This window comes from Equus asinus, unplaced genomic scaffold, assembly GCF_041296235.1.
Source record: "Equus asinus isolate D_3611 breed Donkey unplaced genomic scaffold, EquAss-T2T_v2 contig_1, whole genome shotgun sequence".
In the NCBI taxonomy this organism is placed as follows: domain Eukaryota; kingdom Metazoa; phylum Chordata; class Mammalia; order Perissodactyla; family Equidae; genus Equus; species Equus asinus.
Genome location: NW_027224738.1, coordinates 2,770,906 through 2,790,913, shown reverse-complemented (window position 1 = coordinate 2,790,913; position 20,008 = coordinate 2,770,906). Strand labels below are relative to the sequence as shown.

Sequence of the window (20,008 nt, the reverse complement as noted above, 5' to 3'; positions counted from 1 at the left end):
TTAATATGATATTCTTGAGAGTGGCATAGATTTGAAAATTGGCTCTCTGTCACCTAGAGAACAGGAAGAGCCTGAAGATGTGGGTCACAAGAAACAACTAAGAAAGGGCTAGACCAGGGCACGTCTTAGCGGGAGGCAAACTCAGAGGGGCCACTGAAGTGGGGGACTCTGTGGAGCCAGGCAGGAAGTTGAATGAGGGCTTTTGTCATCCAAATAGGTGCAAGAGGAAGAGCCAATGAAGATACTTTGTGTACATAAAAATTTTGGTGGGGCCAATCAGTTACAATACTTCACAGAAAGGTAGTAAGAGGGGCAGAAATGGAGAAGAGGCAGATTAACAGGGAAAGCGAGGGGAGAAACTGATGAGAGATTACAATGTATTTAAAAAGAAAAGAGGATCCAAAAACAACTCAAGGCATGAGAGGCTAGGTGGCCACGCATCATAAAACTGTGGCGGCAACAGTCACTCAGAGCGAGCTGTTGGCCAGCAGAACGCCACACCGAACTCGGTCTTTCCCCTGTTAATCTGATATCGTGGTAGTACATTAAAGAGTATTTCTCCCCACACAGATTAAGATAATGATGGAGTGTTTGAAGCAAAAAGAAGAAGATAGAGAAATCAGGCTAGAAATGTAGAACATTACCACCTACATGGAAAGGGTAATGGCTGAAAATGCTGTTTAAAGAAATAACCACACTTTAAGTTCTGTTACATTTTAAGCTTAAATATTATATATTTCAATATCTATCTTGATAAAAGCAGCCTCTGGTACAGCTTTCTAATCATATATTTAGCATTCTCTCTTTTCACCTCTAAACTTCTTCAGAGGGCTCTCCTCGAACTTCTCCATCATTATTTTGATGTGCAGCTTTCTGGAGAAGCCTGGGGCCCAGCAAACCAATGAGGAGACTTCCAATTGGGGCTGTGATGAGGATGGACAAAAATGCCACTGTCAACACATCCATTCCATATTCTTCTAATTGTTTCTCTCCATGTGACCTTGCTGTGTCCAAGGCCACGGATCCTATTGCAGCCTGTAAAAGTTTAATGGTAAAGTTGGACACAGGCATATAAGACAGGCACATAGAAAAAAGGTGAATTATTTTATCATTTGCAAAAACAAACTGCTTGTTCTTTTGTTCAACTAAGAAAGTTCTTTCTTTCAAAGTGTACTGCAATTGGTTTTGGTATTCTGAAAATTCTCCTGCCCTGGCATGGGGAAGGGATGGTGATTCATATGTACTTAGTTGCAGAAGGCAGGGTTACAAAAATATCAGGCAAATATATTTCAAAACACAAGGTAAATACAGCCTCATGATATAATTGACTATAAGACGATTCTGTATGCTAAATTCCTTATGAGTAAAGAAAGTCACTGGTCATCTCACTCTTTTATCTTCAGGAATCTGGAATTAAAAAAGAACAAGATGAAAAAGTGCAGTGAGCCCTGTGGCCGAGTGGTTAAGTTTGCATATTCCACTTCAGCGGCTGAGAGTTTTGCTAGTTTGGGGGTGGACATGGTACCGCTCATCAGGCCATGCTGAGGCGGCGTCCCACATAGCGCAACCAGAGGCACTCACAACTAGAATGTACAACTGTGTACTGAGGGGCTTTGGGGAGAAGAAGAAGAAGAAAAAAGAAGATTGGCAGCAGATGTTAGCTCAGATACCAATCTTTTAAAAAAAGTGTAGTGATACTTACTGGAAGATGGCAAAGTTTTAAATGAAAAAACATAAGAATATGTATTGCTATAGAGCTAAACTAATTGTTAAACATAAAGAAACCTGAAAGTGGTAGGCACTGTCAAAACTTGAAGGTAATCTTATTAGGTATTTGGTGAACTCTTTGCCTTAGGTCTTGGTGAAATGTTTTATTTAAAATTTGTCTACTGGGAAGTATTATGAAAACCTTCATTTTCTTTTAGAGGCAAAATGCCATATTAGTGCACTTGGGAAAATAATATATTAATCAATCTGGTTATTCCCTTATTCCACAAAACACAACAATGTTGTCCTCTAGGACAATGAATCAGAAGAGAGAATGCTGGTGTGGATGAGACACAATGGCAGAGACTACTAATTGCCCACAAATATCTGAATGCCTCTTTTCCCTTCTAAACTAGAACTCCTGAGTGTTAGCTGGTCACATTGCTGTCCAAACCAAGACTTTTTTTCATCCTTCTTTGCAACTAGATGAAGCTATATATCTAAGTTCTGGCCACTGAGAGGTGAGAAGTGATAAATGCTACTTTTGGATTGTTCCCTGAAGAGAAATGGACACTTGCACATCATTCTTTTTCCCCTTCCCCCTGATGAGAAATGGTGAACTGATGGAAGGCACATGCTGAGGACAGTGTCACCCTGCCAGCTCTGGAGTGTCCATGCTGGACTGCTGGTGGGAGAGAAGGAAAAATCTATCTCACTTAGTCCCTGTATGTGAGGGCTCTTTATTTCAGGTTCCTTGTACCATAACTAATTCAACATTTCAAGAATTCTTGGCAAGAACTGCACTCATTACAATGTATATTTCTCTTTCAGTTCTCCGTTGTGTGTGTATGTTTTGAGGTTTGTAGGTATGCTGATTTAAAATATATTGTGATTTAAAATATATTTCTTACAGCAGGTCATGGACCAAAAAGTTTGAAGAACACTAATATGGAAAAAAACATACAAGAAAGTCTTGTTTCTTAGGCAGTGGCAAAAGAAGAAAAAAGAAAATTCCATACAATACTTGCTTCACAGTACATACATTATTCACCACATCCAAGATAATTTCTCCTTATTATAAATTTGCTTTGACAGCAGGAAAGTGCTGTCTTTCAAATTTTAACCTTTAGAAACAAATCTTTCAAACCAAAGCTACTAGAGTAATTATTTTGATAGTTACCTAATAAAGTTACCAGAAGTAGTGTAGAAGCTGGAGACACTGAGGGAGAAACTATTCCACTTATTGTACCATATAAACCTCACAGTATTCTTAGCCATTATGTCCCAGACATCTTTCAAAGTCTGATGAAAAAAAAACTTCTCTGGGATAATGCCCAAACCTATAGCCACACCAAATCTGGCATATAGTTACAGAGCATACACAACCCTCAAAGTTTCCTAAATTAAAAATATCTGATTTTCATCTCATGAAATAGAAATTTACATATTTAAATAATTGCAAAATAATCAAGGATGCAACAGTTAAATCTTGTTTGCTATAATTAGTCTGAAAATATACAATACAATCAGGGCTATTTGCAACAAATGATAATCTATACAGTTCTAATTTAATTAGCAATTATAGGTATTCTACCAAATGCATGGTCAATAATTTCAAGCACCTGTTAGTGCCTTGTTAGAGTGCACAAATTTTGGGTCATGTGATTGAGACAACTGACAGGAAGTACAGCTAGTTTGAAAAATTTAATATTAACTAATAATCTAGGAAATCAATAAAGCATTTTCTGAGTTGTTTCTCAATAAATCTTTCTCCATTATATATAAAGACCGAGGTTGAGCATAACTGATCATCAATCATATTGACAGTGAAGTATTTCCAAACACTAACATGGGCCGCGCTATTTCTGTTTCACTCTCTTCTTAGAAGACATCAAAACGAAAAATCTCTAGGTGATTCAGAGAGCTCTGACTGATGAAAATTCAAACTCTTCCCTCCCTCTACTACTGCTTTCTAGTAACATAGGGATTTATTGGATTTTCAGTTGTACCCTGGAGATCTAAAGAAATTTAAATGAGCCATCATATTAAAGGAATCAGCATACCAAAAATAAAACTTTTAGAGTAGATTAGTAAAAATTCTTTTCATAAATCAAACTTTAGTTACTTTTGTTCACCAAATTTGGACAAGCCCTCTTATTCAAAATTTTAAGGGATCATATTGAAATAGGAGTTAAGATCCATCATTACCTGGACTGTGGCCTTTGGAAGCCATGCAAATGAAATAAATATCTTTTCCTTTATGTTAAAACCAGCAAAACACACCATCAGAAATGTAGTCAAAATTCGTATCAGTACTGCAATACCCAGGGTGGCAACACAAAGGCCTGTAAGAAATACTCAATTTTTAGACATAACGAAATACTGGGGAAGAAATGGAATCTCCTGATTATTGATTCAAAATTCTATCAACAGAAATAATCTAAAAACATTAAAAAATTAAAAAGACAAAAATGATTAGGCATAATTTGTCAAAACATCAATATTAAGGATCAATCAGACCATTTGTTTAAAAGAAGGTATTTGCCCTAAATTAAAGCCAGAAATTAACTAAATATATTTGAATTTCCACAAAGGAGATTTGAATGTTATTTATCTTATGCTTTATAGCAAGAACCACACTTTTTCCCATGTGTTTATTTAACAAGAATTTATTAAACTATAACTACGCATAACAGAATTTGGACTAGGTTCTGATACCCAAACACGCATAACGTACAGACTTTGCCTCCATGAACTCCAAAGTCAGAGGAAGACAGAAACATAAAGAACCAAAAGGTGAGTGCAGTGTAAATATACCGGTAAGAGGGCGCAGAAGAGAAAAAACTTAATATTTTCATCAAAGTGGTTGAGAATTCTTTACAGAGGATAAGACCAGAGGTGATATTCAAAATATTTATCAGCAAGTATGGAGGCAATCAGGCAGTCAGAAGAGAGCTGGCTGGGCACTGACCAGTCAGAATAGACACTGGCTTCTACACCTGTTTCCCCATACTGGTGTGTGCACTGACTGCCCATCACCCTGGCTGATGTGTACAGCTACTTCGTTCAGTCCTTCAGAATCCTTTGCTGATAAAGGTAAGTTCATTCTGATTTGCAAAATAAGAGATTGTGACTAGGGCAAGGCAAGCTACCGGACCTGAGAAAGGCAAAGCTAAGGTGAGTACTAGGTAATAGGGTGGTTTTTGAAAAAGTAACATTTGTTGAGTGCTTGCTCTGTGCTAGGTTCTGTATTAAGCTTTAAATGCATCTCTTTACTTAGTCTTTACAACCTGTGGAGTAATTATTCTCACTTTACAGTTGAAAAAAAATGAAGATCAGAAAGGATAAATAACTTTCTCAAGTTCAAGAGGCTGGTAAAACACCAGACAGACATTGCTTGATGCTCTATTGTGAATCTGCAACATGGTTTCTTTATGAAAAGGTTCTGTGGCTCTTTATTGGAGGGTATTTTTCCCAGCGTGGTAGATTTTCAAAAGTATTTGTTGCCTTAAGTACAAGATACAAAAGGGACGATCCCATTCCCAGGAGGGAGCAGTCTGGGGAGGATGATGAGGAAGCCTTGGACACACTGAGCCTCAAGTTTTGTGGGATTTACAAGTGGTGATGTCCAAGCAGCAACTGGCTATGTTGAATTCGAGATAAAGATTTTGCAATTACATAGTTTATAATCGAAGCCACTGAGTGTAGCTGAGCTCAGAGAAATGATACCCAGCGTGAAGTGTAGAAATCTTTTGAAAGAACTTGGAGGAAGAGCAGCACTTAAGCCATATATAGTGTAAAGGAAGACTCAGAGGGCACTGGAAAATGTAAAAATTCAACGTAAAAAGTGTTGTAAAGAGGTCAATAGCGTCCAATGCTGCTGAGAGATCAAGTCAAGTCAAGACTAACACGTATTTCGTGTATCCAGCAATACGACCGTGGTGAGGGCGGGGCTGGTTGTGGAATGGGGCAGAAGCTGGGCTGAAATGTTCTGAGGGAGGGCATGAGAGTTGAAATGGAAAAGGGGGACACAGTTACCTCTTTAGAAAAGTTTGAAAAGAGGAAGAGAGAGAGAGAGTGGTAGGTGAGGGGGGAAGTGAAATGAAGAAGGGATATATATATATATGTATATATATTTATTCAAATTTTGACTGTGGTAAAATACACGTAAAATTTACCATCTTAACAATTTTTAAGTGTACAGTTCAGCAGCATTAAGTTAAACACTCACATTTTTGTGCAACCAATCTCCAGAACATTTTCATCTTGCAAAGCTGAAACTCTACACCCATTAAACAGCAAGTCCCCATTTCCCCGCCTAAACCCTGGCAGCCACCGCTCTCCTTTCTGTCCTTATGAATTTGACTCCTCTGGATGCCTCACAGGAGTGGGATCATGCGGGATTTGTCTTTCTGTAACTGGCTTATCTTACCCAGTGTAATGTCCTCAGGTTCATCTATGTTGTCACATGCGTCAGAATAGAAAGATACTATTTTAAGATAGGAGAGATTAAAATCTGTTTCAATTCTGCAGAAGAGAAAGCTGTGACAAGGATATCTGAAGATGTGTCAGAAAAAGGGGAGACTCTGTGTGAGATCTAGAAGGAGGTGGCAGGGATGGGATCCCTAGTATGGACGGAATAATACTGTGATGCAAGAAAAGAAGGAAATAATGAGTACAGGTCTTTCTTGATGTACGATGGGGTTACATCCTGATAAACCAATCATAAGTTGAAAGTCAACTTTAAGTCAAAATATTGTAAGTCAAAAATACACTTTGGGCTGGCCTGGTGGCATAGTGGTTAAGTTCGCACCTGCCGCTTCAGCAGCCCAGGGTTCCCAGGCTTGGATCCCAGGTGTGGACCTAGCACCGCTCTCAAGTCATGCCGTGGCGGTATCCCACATACAAATTAGAAGAAGACTGGCACAGGTGTTAGCTCAGCGACAATCTTCCTCAAGCAAAAAGAGGAAGATTGGCAACAGATGTTAGCTCAGGGCCAATCTTCCTCACCAAAAGAAAGAAAGAAAGAAAGAAAAAGAAAAAAATGCATTTAATACACCTAACCTACCAAATATCATACCTTAGCCTAGCCTACCTTAAATGTACTAGGAACACTTACATTAGCCTACAGTTAGGCAATCATCCAATACAAAGCCTATTTGATAATAAAATGTTCACTATCTTATGTAATTTCTTGAATACTTACTGAAACTGAGAAACAGAAAGGGTAGAAGTGTATGGGTCGTTTGCCCTCATGATCCTGTGGTGACTAGAGCTGCAGCTCACTGGCGGCTGCCCAGCATCTCGAGAAAGGATCATATGGCATATCGCTAGCCGGGGAAAAGATCAAAATTCAAAATTCGAAGTATGGTTTCTAATGACTGCATATCACTTTCATACCATGGTAAAGTCAAAAAATCCTAAGTCAAACCATCGTCAGTCGGGGACCATCTGTATACGTGTACAAATTAATTTTTGAGTATGGTACTAAAAGTCAACAGTTTTAATATGATGGCTTTTGAATGTATGAATGAATAAAAGAATGAATGAACAAACATTTCTATCCCATGGATACATATTATAGAACTGCCTAATTATCTTTAAAATTCTGGCCCTTGATCAGGACAAGCCTAGATGAACATTCTTATCGTTGGAAAAAAATTTTAAGGCCTGCATTTTCTTGATAGTAGTTAAGAGCGACACTTTTCTTTACAAGCAACAATATTTAAGGCATAAAATTTACTGTCTTAGATTGACAAACATTCTTTTCTAACCAACTGCTTAAAAGATCAGTATTAACTTTTTATATAATTGTGACAATGGGAACCACCAAATATAAACCTACTACAGATACTACAACTGAATATAAAAAGTTGATTTTAGCAAAAACACTACTTTGAAATTCTCACCCACAGTTTCTGGTCTGAGAGATGCAATAGATACCTCTGCTCCAATCAGTCCAAAGAGAAGGGGCTGGAAGATATCCCAGGCCACTGCAATAATCTTTTCAACCTCTGCCTAAAAGAAACACACATACACATACAGGGATTTTTATTATGTGAAGTTAGAAGATCTAAGAATTTTACTAATTTGAAATCTGAGTCAATTTGACCTGAGATAGGCTTTATCTATGTGGCATCTATAAATAAGAAGGTAGCTAGAATACAGCAAAAAATTGCATAAAGATACTTCTAACAGTTAAGGTATTACATAAGGTGCGTTGGTGTTGGTTTGCAAAAGGATGTTAACTATAAAGAATCTCATCAAGTCATCTCAGGAGGACTTCGACTTCTGAATACATGATGTGTGTGTCCATAATACTTAGTATTACTTTATAGTTAATTTTCACTCAACAATATGATTAAAAGATCTTGTAATATTTATACATATATCTAGAAATGCACCTTATTGCTGCATAATAATGTATGATATGGAAGTACCATAGTTTATTCAACCATTTCTTTATTAATAGACCTTTAAGTTGTTTCCAATTTTATTTTATTATAAAAGAATACTGTTTATGACTATCTCAAATCATGCACAAAAATAAAATTCCGGTATAGTGAAGTGCTGTGCCAGTTATTAACTTACTGCCCCTCGGCTCCAAATCCTCCTTTCAATTGTTGCTCTGCAGAAGATGGAGCCAGGGGCTGGCCCAGTGGCCGAGTAGTTAAGTTCGCGCGCTCTGCTTTGGCGGCCGCGGGTTTCGCCAGTTCGATTTCTGGATGTGGACGTGGCGCTGCTCAACAAGCCATGCTGGGGTGGCATCCCGCATGCCACAACTGGAAGGACCCACAACTAAAAACACACAACTATGTACCGGGGGGCTTGGGAAAAATAAAATCTCAAAAAAAAAAAAAAGAAGATGGAGCTGGACCCTTTTAAGTCTTTCCCCTTTGCTAGCTGGACCATATTAAATTTTGCCACTAGAGGGCGCCCAAGAGCTACTCCAAGAGGAAGGCGCTCGTCTGGTTCGGTGGCTCCTCCTAGCAGGATGCTTCCGCACCGGGTCCTGCAGCCCGGGTGGCTTCTCCAGAGCCAGGCTCCTAGGGTGTATGGCGGCCAGCAGCACTCAGCGGTCAGCAGCTGCCCCCAGCCTCCTCCTCGGGTGATTTCATAGCCAACTGCCCTGGGCAACATACCACCCCATACACCTTTAGAGGGTAGATTTCCAGCAACTTCTGCAGGCAGGGTACCATGGTGACTTCTCTGCCATCCAGTGAACCAAGGCTCTAACAAGGCTTGGATTCTCAGCCCTGGGTGCCGAAGTAGGTGGGGTGGGGTGGGGAGGTGGAAGCGGATGCTGCATCTCAGCCCTAGGGGTTTATAGCTGCTATTCCTATATTCTTTAGGGGCCTCTTTACATCTTACAAGACAATCCCTAGTATGGTTAATAATAAGCTTTCCCTATTCCAGTTACTATATGGTTTCTCATTCCTTCTAAGACCCTAATTGATATAAGTACTAACTTTATAACACACAATACAAAAACCCTTGGAAAAGATTGACATAATTGACTAGAATAAAACGAAAATATTTTGTGGCAAAAGAAACCATAAAAAAGGATAGGTGACAAACCAGGGGAAAATATCTGTACTATGTGTAACAGAATAAGGAGCAATATCCAATCAATAAGAAACAGACATAGAACCTAATCGAAAAATGGGCAAGGCATACGCACAAGTAATTTGTACCAGAAGAAACACAAGGGCCAAAAAACATGAGATACTAAAACTCAGTAATCAGAGAAACACAAATTAAAATGATATACCATATATTTTTTTTTGGGGGGGGAGCCATCATATTGGAAAAAAACACTAAAAAGTTTTAATAATGTCTAGTATGTATAAGACTGTAAGGAAACTCAGCAATTGGTAGGAGAGCAAATTGATAATGCTTTTTTTGTAGGGCAATTTAGCAGTACCCTTAACAGTGTCTAAGAATTTACATTTAACAGATTTTTTCAATCAACTAATAAGAATCTATGTTTTTGAACGACATTTTAACATTTTTTTACCATTTTTACACATCTAAGGATCTATACTTTCATTTACGTACTCAGCAGTTTGACAAAGGAGGATTACCTCGTTTCCCTATTTTCTTAATTTTTGTTATTTCTGGTATGTTTATTAAGGTGAAGATTCTATTTCCTCTTAGTTTATAAATGTTTAAAGACACCGTATATGAGGGGTTGGTTGATTTATTTATATAGTTCTATTCCTATATCATTATAAAGTTATGTTTTCACATCGTAAGGAATCAGATCATGACTGAGGTTCAAATTCTGCCACACACCAACTGCAAGCCACTCGCCTCTCAGCACCTAATTTTCCTCATTTGTAAAATGAGAGGTTTACATTAGATAACGTCCAAGATCCTTTATCACTTAATGACAGTGAATCGTCTGCCAAACTAAGGTCCAGATGCCACCCTTCTACATATCTTTAAATTTTACTTTTTAATTTAGTTTTTAGAGTATATCATAGCTAAAGTTCAGACTTTAGCTGATATCCATAGTTGTAAAGAACAAAAATCAACTCCATTAATTTTAGGTTACTTAGCCTTCTGTTGCCATGACTAATGGCTTAACAGAAGTCCTCGAAAGTATTTCATGTACTGAGAACTCCAATGAAAGCAGAGGCATATTGAGTTTTCTCTATCAAATTGTTTTTATTTCTAAACTTGGACAAAGGCCACAATTTGGTTTTTTTTTTTTCTCGCTGAGGAAGATTCGCCCTGAGCCAACATCAGTTGCCAGTCTTCCTCTATTTTGTATGTGAGCTGCTGTCACAGCATGGCCACTGATAGACAAGTGGTGTACATCTGCGCCTGGGAACTGAACCCAGACCACCAAAGCGGAGCATGCTGAACTTAATCACTAGACCACCAGGGCTGGCCCCACGATTTGGTTTTTGATTGTAATACTGTAGACTAATTTAATATCAGACATGGCCCTATATATTGTAAAACTTAAAGATGAGAGAGGAGCCACAATGTACCTTCTTGTGGGTTTTTTTGTAACTTCAAAACTAAAATGAATCTGTTTATAAAGAAAATAGAGGGGCTGGCCCCGTGGTGTGGTAGTTAAGTTTGGCACACTCCACTTTGGTGGCCCAGGTTTGCAGGTTCAGATCCCAGGCGTGGACCTACACCATTCATCAGCCATGCTGTGGTGGTGACCCACATACAAAGTAGAGGAAGACTGGTGCAGATGTTAGCTCAGTGACAATCTTCCCCAAGCAAAAATAAAAAGAAGATTGGCAATGGATATTAGCTCAGGGTGAATCTTCCTCAGGAAAAAAAAAAGAAAGAAAAAGGAGTCATCAAATAGGCTAAGTACAAAAGAAGACATGAGTTCAGAGGAATGAAGACTGTGGTGTCCACTGAAAGTTAAGGCCACTTTACCTATCTGTATGCACCATTAGTAAGAATCTTCAACAATGGAAATCACTTTCCATTATGGACAAAAAGAGAAAGTTAAGAGAAACAGAAGTTTCATCATGAGTTAAATATCTACTTAAGCTGACACTTCTCTTCTTAGAGAGAAGATTTCAAGATTCAGAAGATTGAAAATATATCAAGAAAAACATCCTGTAGCTGTTAAAGTCATCAGAAGAAGCACTGCATTTGAAAACAGATGAAAAATATAGATGAAAAAGGCCTTAAAAAAGTGAGTGCATTTGAATACAATAATGGCAAGATTACAAGGAAAACCAAGCAGGAAAGTATGAGATAATGTCAGAAAACTACAGGCGCAAACAAATTTTATAAAATATTGTAGCTTGTCAAAGCATAATTCAACAACAATATAGCTACAGCACTGAGTTTACAAGTGTTTTATTTCCATTTTCCCACATAATAGCCACAATAATTCTTTAGTGATTATTATTATTTTTCTCAGTGTACAGTTGAGGAAACTGAGTATTAGAGAAGGTAAGTGACTTGCTTGGGATTACACATCTAGACAGTAGAATCTCTGGGACTGGAATCCCAATTTCCATAGATTAAATTTTATGCTCTTTTTATTACATTGTGCTGCTCAGAGATAGTCATAAAAATTATTAGTGTGTTCTGACTAAGCACTTTGCCTTATATAGATTATTTCACTTAATCCTCCACTCTATGAAGTTGTTGCTATTATCATTCCCCACTTGAGAGATATGGAAATCGAAGACTGAGAAGTCAGATACTTTGTACATGGGCATACAGCTACTCAGGTGTAGGGCTGAGCTTAATCCAGGAAGTCTGAGTGCTCAGACCCTATGCTACACCATGGAACAAGGAGGAAAAGCAGTCCAAAACCTGGACTCATTGATTTGGTGCCTCCAGAAGTAGGGACTTGCCTGAGTACTAAATTAGAAAAGATATGGAGAGTGTCTGCCATATAAGTGATTCAATGAAGGTTTTTTTACCCTGTCTTTAGGAAATCATTTTCATATACTCAAACAGTGTGTTTTCATCCTGGCTCTGCCACTTATTAGCTTGGTGACCTTAGGCACTCTATCTACTATCTCTAGGCCTTGGTATCCTCATTTGTAAAATGGGTCTCGTATCTACCTCTCAAGGTTATTGCAAAGAATAAATGAGATAACATAGGTAAGATTTCACTAGGAAAGGAATCTTTAAGAAAAAATAAACTGAGGAAAGGTCATAATAAGAGATTGATAGATCGGACCACGTGAAACTATAAGATATTTGTGTGTTAAAAATGAACAATAAAAAAAGGCACAAAGGGCTAATATCATATATATAATCAGTACATTCAACTTTAGGAGATAATGGACAAAAAACCTATCAAAGAAAAAGAAAAAATACAAATAGCTAAATATATGAAAAAGCATTCAATTTTATTGTTAAGCAAGGAGGCATAAAACAAAAAAGATACCACTTTTGACTATCAGTAAGGATAAAAATTAAAAACAATAATATTCTAAGGCAGTGTTTCACAAAGTGTGGTCCCCAGGGAAGCAGCATCAGCATCACCTGGTAACTGATCAGAAGTACACATTCTCAGGCCCCACCGTAGTCTAACTAAATCAGAAATTCGGGAGTGGGGTCCACAAGTCCAATTTAACAAGACTTCCAGGTGGTGCTAAAGTTGGATAAACATTATTCTAAGCTGATGACGATGTAATGATATAGGTACCTCACATATTACTGGTGGAAAAGTAAATGGATACAACTCTAGAAAGCAACCAGTTTGGTAATACGTGTCAAAAACCTAAAAATGTTCATGTTATTTGACCCAAAAAATTTAGCATTAAGAATCTGCCCTAAGGAAACGATATTGGATTTCAGCATAATTTAAAATAGCAGAGACTGGTTTTAAAAAGCTTATGGTGCATCCACGTGTGTGTGTGTGTGTGTGTGTGTGTGTAAAGAGACATACATAGGAGATTAACCAGAGGTAAATATGAAAAAAAAAGCTGTCAGTTCTCTCTCCGGGTTTTGGGATTACATTGATCTTCTATGTAATCAGCCAGGCTGCTGGCAATTCAGGCAAAGTTATGGCAAATGCAGAAAAACAGATGATTTGTTTGGTTTATAACGGTCTTTTCTACATGACTCACATCCTCGTTTTCTGAAGAATCGTGTAACCGGAACTGGCCGGGCCCCCTCCCTTGTCTTCTGCGCGAGTGGCTCACGTCCACTTGCGGTGGGCACCCGTCTTCCCCTCGACGTCTGTTGCTAAAACTACTCTTTTATGTTCTATTCCAAATGATATGGTTCCTTTTCACTGTTTATTTTTTTATCCTATCATTTATTAATTTACAAACAATCTGAAATTGCAAAGTTTGGAAGTATAATGTTTTTAATACACTTGCTATATGTTATTCGAATAGATGTCGAAACATAAAAACGTGCCCTGCACAATGATGGTATATTCTGGTCACTTTGGAGTCGATAAACCTGAGTTAAATCCCAGTGCCACTTTCTAATTTTGTGACCTTGGACATGTTATTTAAGTCCTTCTGACTTACAGTCTCTATAAAATGTAAATGGTAATATTTTTTCAAAGGTTTTTTTGATGAGAATAAATGAGAATATCCCCTCACTGGCTAGCACAGGGCCATACGGAGTGGCAATAAAAATTGATTAATTCTCTTCCCTCTTTTCACCCATGACAGTATAATATAATGAGTTGGTTGTAATTTTTGAAGACTTTTAAACAAGTGACAACAGAAAGCATTTACCTATAAAATTCAATTTGAAGAAACTTACTACAAGCATATTTGAGAATTTTCCTGTTGAATAAATGAAAGGAAATAAACCAAAATAGTTTACAGAGCTGTTGGCTTTAGGTGGAGAAATTACAAATCATTTTTTCTTTCCTTTTATCTGACTTTTAAAAAATTTTTCAAAGTTCTACAATAAGCATATACCGCTTTCATACTCAGAAATCAAATAAACTTTATTCTAAACAATATTCTCTTTGGTAATTTATTTTTTTAAATGCTAAAAAAGGTTACCATTCAAAAGTGAAGGGACAGTTTGTAAAATGCTAATGTCAGGCAAGCTCCCAGATGCTCGACAAGGGTCACAGTGCACACACAGTGGCATGCCTTCACGGAGTGAAGACTGCGAGCTCTGTCCCGGACAAGGGGGCCAGAGTGCTCCGAGAGCAGTGCGCTGGTCAGCAGCCCAGGCAGGATGGAAGGCACTCAGCAGTGAGCGCTCAGCGAGGAGCCAGGGAGCTGAGATCAGACCCGAGACTGAACAGCAATGTGTGATCACCTGCCTCGGCCTGCAAGGAAAGTGAAGCCACGGAAAAGCAAATTTTGACAAGAGCAAATGTTTACAAGAGATGAGGGATGATAAGAGGACCCAATTTATACTGGGAAGTTTATGTTTTAGCTTTCCTCTTGTCAGATGTTAAGTTACGTGAAATCACAAAGGAGAATTTAATAATACGGGTGCTGCTAAGGAAAAAAAAGTAGACCTGAAATAAGCCTTACAGCCAAGCCTCCCCAGGAGGACGCAGCAGCCCTGGGCCCATGCAGTGCCTGCAGCAGGGCTCTGCAGAGCCTTGCTCCTTGCCTGCAAAGCCCAATCCACTGCGGCCTGCTTTCCTGGGGCCTCAGTCCCTTATCTACACAAGGCTCCAGGCAGCCCCACCAATCCACCCTCCTCTACAGCAAAGGGATGCCCAACTGCACATGTCTTGCCTCCCGAGAGTGAAAGCCTCCAAAGGAGTGCCATGTGCCCACAGTGAAGCCCTGCCTCTACAGACCTCTGCAGAGACCGCTCACCTGCAGGGCACTGCACACCCAACCTCAGGACTGATAATCAACATATATTTTTCATGTAGTATTATTTTAAGCTGAATTATTTTCAACAGTTGTCTTTGGTTTTCCCAAATGATATATGTGTATTTAGTTTAGGTCACCCACATCTAATTTCTTCATGAAGCAGAATAGTATATGATCCTCTCAAGTTCAAATCCATAAAAATGTACCTTGAAATTAAATAAATGGCAACCAGCTAATTTCCATAATACACATAAAGGAAATGAATAATTTTAATGATCTTGAAAGTCAGTAAGAAAAACAGACAATCGTAAAAAATGGGCACAGGCTTTTGAATAAACTGGCTAGTAAATATATGACAAGATGATTAGCTCCACTTGTAAAGAAATACAAATCAGATCAATAATGAGAAACATTTTTCACCTGTCAGATTAGCAAAATATCTAAAGATTGAAAGTACACAGATCAGAAAAACAGATCCTTTCACAAACTGTTGGTGGGAATATAAATTGGTACTGCTGTTTAAGAGGGCAACTCAAGGGGCTGGCTGCATGGCTGAGTGGTTAAGTTCGTGCACTCTGCTTTGGCGGCCTGGGTTCACCAGTTTGGATCCTGGGCACAGACCTACTACACACCGCTTGTCAGGCCATGTTGTGGCGGCGTCCCACATAGAAGAACTAGAATGACCTACAACTAGGATATACAACTACGTACTGGGGCTTTGGGGAGGAAAAAAAGAGGAAGATTGGCAATAGCTGTTAGCTCAGGGCCAATCTTCCTCACCAAAAAATTTTTAAAAAGCATACGTTAAAAAAAGGGCAAATTGATACTATCAAAAGTATCAATGTGCATACTCTTTCATAGAGAAATCCTATTTCTAGAAATTAATCCTATAGATACACTCAAAGATATGCTATATTTTGTTGATTTTAAGAAACACACTTTTTCATTTCTGAAATTAGGAAGTGATGTCATAGTTTAATTGGCAGCATTCTTTTTCTCTCTTGGTGGCATGTAAAATAATGGTGCTTCTTAGACTTGATAGTGTCTTAGTGGTATATGCAAGGATATTTTATTGATGCACTTTTTGTCTTGGCAGAAAATTAGAAACAATTTAAATGTCTGTTAAATTAAATTTAGGCAGGAAACTGGTTAAATAAAGTACAGTACAGCTATACAATGCAATACTCTGCAACCCTTACAAAGAATAAGGGAGGCATCATGGAAATATGACCATGATACATTTTAAGTAAAAACATCAAGTTATAGATTGGTATGTAACAGGAAAAAAGGAAGTGTATGTGTGCATTTGGGCATACATTTGTATATGTACAGAAAATAGCTCTTATGATTAATTTTATTAACTTGATATTATGAAAGTATCTGGAAAAAAACTAATCTAATCAGAAAGTAGTCATGAGAAGAAGAACTTAAAATGAAATTCACCTTTTCACTGCTCCATCCCATGCCTGCAAGGAAAGCCATGAGCAACGTACACAGTCCTCCTGACCCAGGGAAACCAAGATACACACTGCTGAACACCGACAGCACAGACAGCCCCAAAACAAGGCACGCCCGCTTCCATACAAGTTTGTCCTTGAGGAGAAAAAACGTGGGTTAGCTCAATTATTTCATAGAACTGATTTTTAATTATTGATTTTTCCATATTCAGGACTTAGTAGAAAATAAAAATGTCTGTATCTGTGCACATAAATGCATGACATAACATTTACTTTCTTTTCCTTAACAAAAGTAGAGTTAGCATGTGTACAAACGCAGCTTCCCCGTTCAGGAACCTCAGTGAGCCTCCTCTGAAGTCATTGACGCAGAAGTCCGCAGGGCTGAACGGAGCAGCAGAAAAGAGTGTGTGGGCTTTGGAAGTGGACAAATTAGGGTTAAAATGCAAGCTCTTTCCCACCATTGGCTATGCAGTGGCCATATTACTTAGCCTCTCCAAGCTTTGTTTCCTCCTCCTTGAAAGCAGTTACATCATGGGGTTTTTGTGAAGCTTAAAGATATGATATCTCTATTATTTTTAGGTTCTCTATTTACTCTTTAATGTGATGCTCTCCAGTTCTTCTTTCTAAATCTTTGAATACCAAGAAACTCTAGGTGGCTGTAGACTGAGAGGAGTCTGTGGTGTTGATTTTTAAAATCTAAGCAATGTGCTCCTCTCTTTCGTTACTTGTCCCTGTTCAGCCTTTAAACTTCTTGATTGCTTTAGAAGGCAGCAGGTCCTTAGAAGGGTTCGACTGGAAGCGCACAGGCCCTGGCAGTGGATGAACTGAGTTCATACCCAGCTCTACGGTGTTCTAGCTACGTGACCTTGTTTAAGTCATCTCTCCCTGAGCCTCAGCAGTGAAATGGTCATATTAAAGGTATTCTCTTCATGGGTTATTGTGTGGATTGCACTAGATCAGTGCTTCCCAACAGAACGATCAGTGATGCTGGAAATTTCTATGTCTGTACTGTCTCTGGAAATGTCCTGTGTCTGCTGGAGCTGCATGTAGATAGTCGCTGCCCTGATGAGCACAGCGGGACTTTACTCAACTCACCTGTCATTTTATACACAGTAAGCAACAAAATGTAAGCCATCATTTTTCTTTGTACTTTGTTGCATAATTAGAAAATCCTTGAATTTTCTTTTATGCATTCATAAAATCTTTTACAGACTATTTTACTTGGAGTTTTTTTGCAGCACAATAAAAATTCAAATCAACATACATTCTGATAATGCAAACATTAATTTTCTTAATTAAAGTTTTACTTCAGTTAAGATTTGAATTCCATTCAAAATGCTCTGAAATCTCAAAATAACACCAATTCTTTTAGAAAAGAAAAGATTTTTATATGTTTACCTATCAGAAGAGACTAAAGAGGTTAAAGGAAAACAAACAAGCCTTTGTTTCTCATTAAGAATCACTATGTACAGTAAAGAACTTCAATCTACTCGGTGAGAAAGAGACTATATTTTAATGAAATGTTAAGGTCTATCTATTTGATAGTATTAGAATCTAAGGTATTTTGACACTAAAACCGTGGGCCCAAAGAACCATTTTATATCTTGATTTAGTTGAGTATTATGAATAATAATAAAAATAAAAAATAAATTAATTAAAAAAATAAGACTTGCGGGGCTGGCTGGGTGGCGCAGTGGTTAAGCTCGCACGTTCCACTTCGGCGGCCCATGGTTGGCCAGTTCGGATCCCAGGTGCAACCTATGCACTGCTTGTCCAGCCATGCTGTGGCAGGCGTCCCACATATAAAGTAGAGGAAGATGGGTACGGATGTTAGCTCAGGGCCAGTGTTCCTCAGCAAAAAGAGGAGGATTGGCAGCAGATGTTAGCTCAGGGCTAATCTTTCCTCAAAAAAATGAAAATAAAAATAAGACTTGCATATCCTATTAGTTTGGAATTCATGTTATTTGTTTTACAGTGCAAGCTGAAGTGTACAGAATATAAATAGGAGAAGAAAATCCCAGGACTGCATTAACATCTTCAAGGTTTAGCTGCCTTCCTAAGCCTCACAGACAGCACTGACAGAGCAGCAAGCAGTTTTAAAATGGGGGTCATTTGCTAAATCACGTCCTTCACATGGCTCTGAGGGAGTGTTCCAGAATGTTTTCCCATGACATTTTAGAGCACGACTTTCCCACAGATGGTTTCCTTTACCTGGTCACTGCTTGGGAAGTACTGAATAAAAAATCCAAGAAGAGCCCCAGCTGCCACACCAATTACTACCTCCAAAATGCCTCTGAGGACATTAAAAACCGTGGAACCTTAGACACACATAAAAAAAAATCTTCAGTCAGAACTCTAAATCCATAAATACAAAGACTTTACTTCAATCATCACACAAAGCATCTGATTACACAGAAGGAAAAGTTTACAGATATTTCCTGCTCTCCACAGTCTTAAATATATGTGACTTAAAGTGTCTAATAAAATGGGCCTATCTTATAAGAAAGGTATGCATTATTAGAGATAAACTTCAAAATAGGCATAAACTATGATTTGTGCACTTTTTTGTACATTTACTTCAAAAAACTTTACCTAAAGGGCCTAAGAAAATATGAAAGATAAAATTCATGATTCAGAGCTAATTGGTATGATATGCATAGGCTGGGTGAGTAGACTGATCTAGTTTTCAAACAGCCATTTAATAGCCTGATTTTTTTGTGTGTGAGGAAGGTTGACCCTGACCTAACATCCGTTGCCAATCTTCCTCTTTTTACTTGAGGAAGATTGTCGCCGAGCTAACATCTGTGCCAGTCTTCCTCTATTTTATGTGGGACACCACCACAGCATGGCTTGAAGAGCAGCGCTATGTCCGTGCCTGGGATCTGAACCCACGAATCCTGGGCCACTAAGGCAGAGCACACGAACTTAAACCATTACCCCACAGGGCTGGCCCTACGAGCCTGATTTTAAAATAACAAATGTACACTGATTTTAGTAGGTTTGATATGTATAGAATACAGGAACTTAATTTGAGAATTAAAATCAAGAATCTTTTCTTACTATGATGAGTGTAAAGGACTCATTCCTTCTTGAATGTTTATTCTAAAAGCAAACTGAAAACAAATTATTTTTGAAATTGCTCTTAGAAGAATCTTTATTTCTTACTCAGCTTCTTTGAAATAATAGAGAGGTAAGTAGAACCAATATTTTCCCCCATATCATACAGAACTTAGGAAACTTTAATTAAAAAAACTTTGTGAACACATTGTGCAGAAAATTATATTAAAGTTGCTCAAAGGGGCCGGCCCAGTGGTGCAATGGTTAAGTTCACACATTGCGCTTTGGCGGCTAGGGTTTGGCAGTTTGGATCCCGGGTGCAGACATGGCACCACTTGGCAAGCCATGCTGTGGTAGGCGTCCCACATATAAAGTAGAGGAAGATGGGCAAGGATGTTAGCTCAGGGCCAGCCTTCCTCAGCAAAAAAGGGGATTGGCAGCAGATGTTAGCTCAGGGCTAATCTTCCTCAAAAAAAAAAAAGTTGTTCAACACATAAAGCCCTTCTTCACACACTATTCTAAGAAAAAATGTACTAA

At 38.3% G+C, this 20,008-nt stretch overlaps 1 pseudogene; it reads right to left on the bottom strand.

Annotated features, from left to right (window-relative positions):
- Positions 1 to 704: 704 nt before the first annotated feature.
- LOC139042841 (sodium/hydrogen exchanger 9B2-like) overlaps positions 705 to 20,008 on the bottom strand; it is a 54,532-nt pseudogene continuing 35,228 nt past the window's right edge.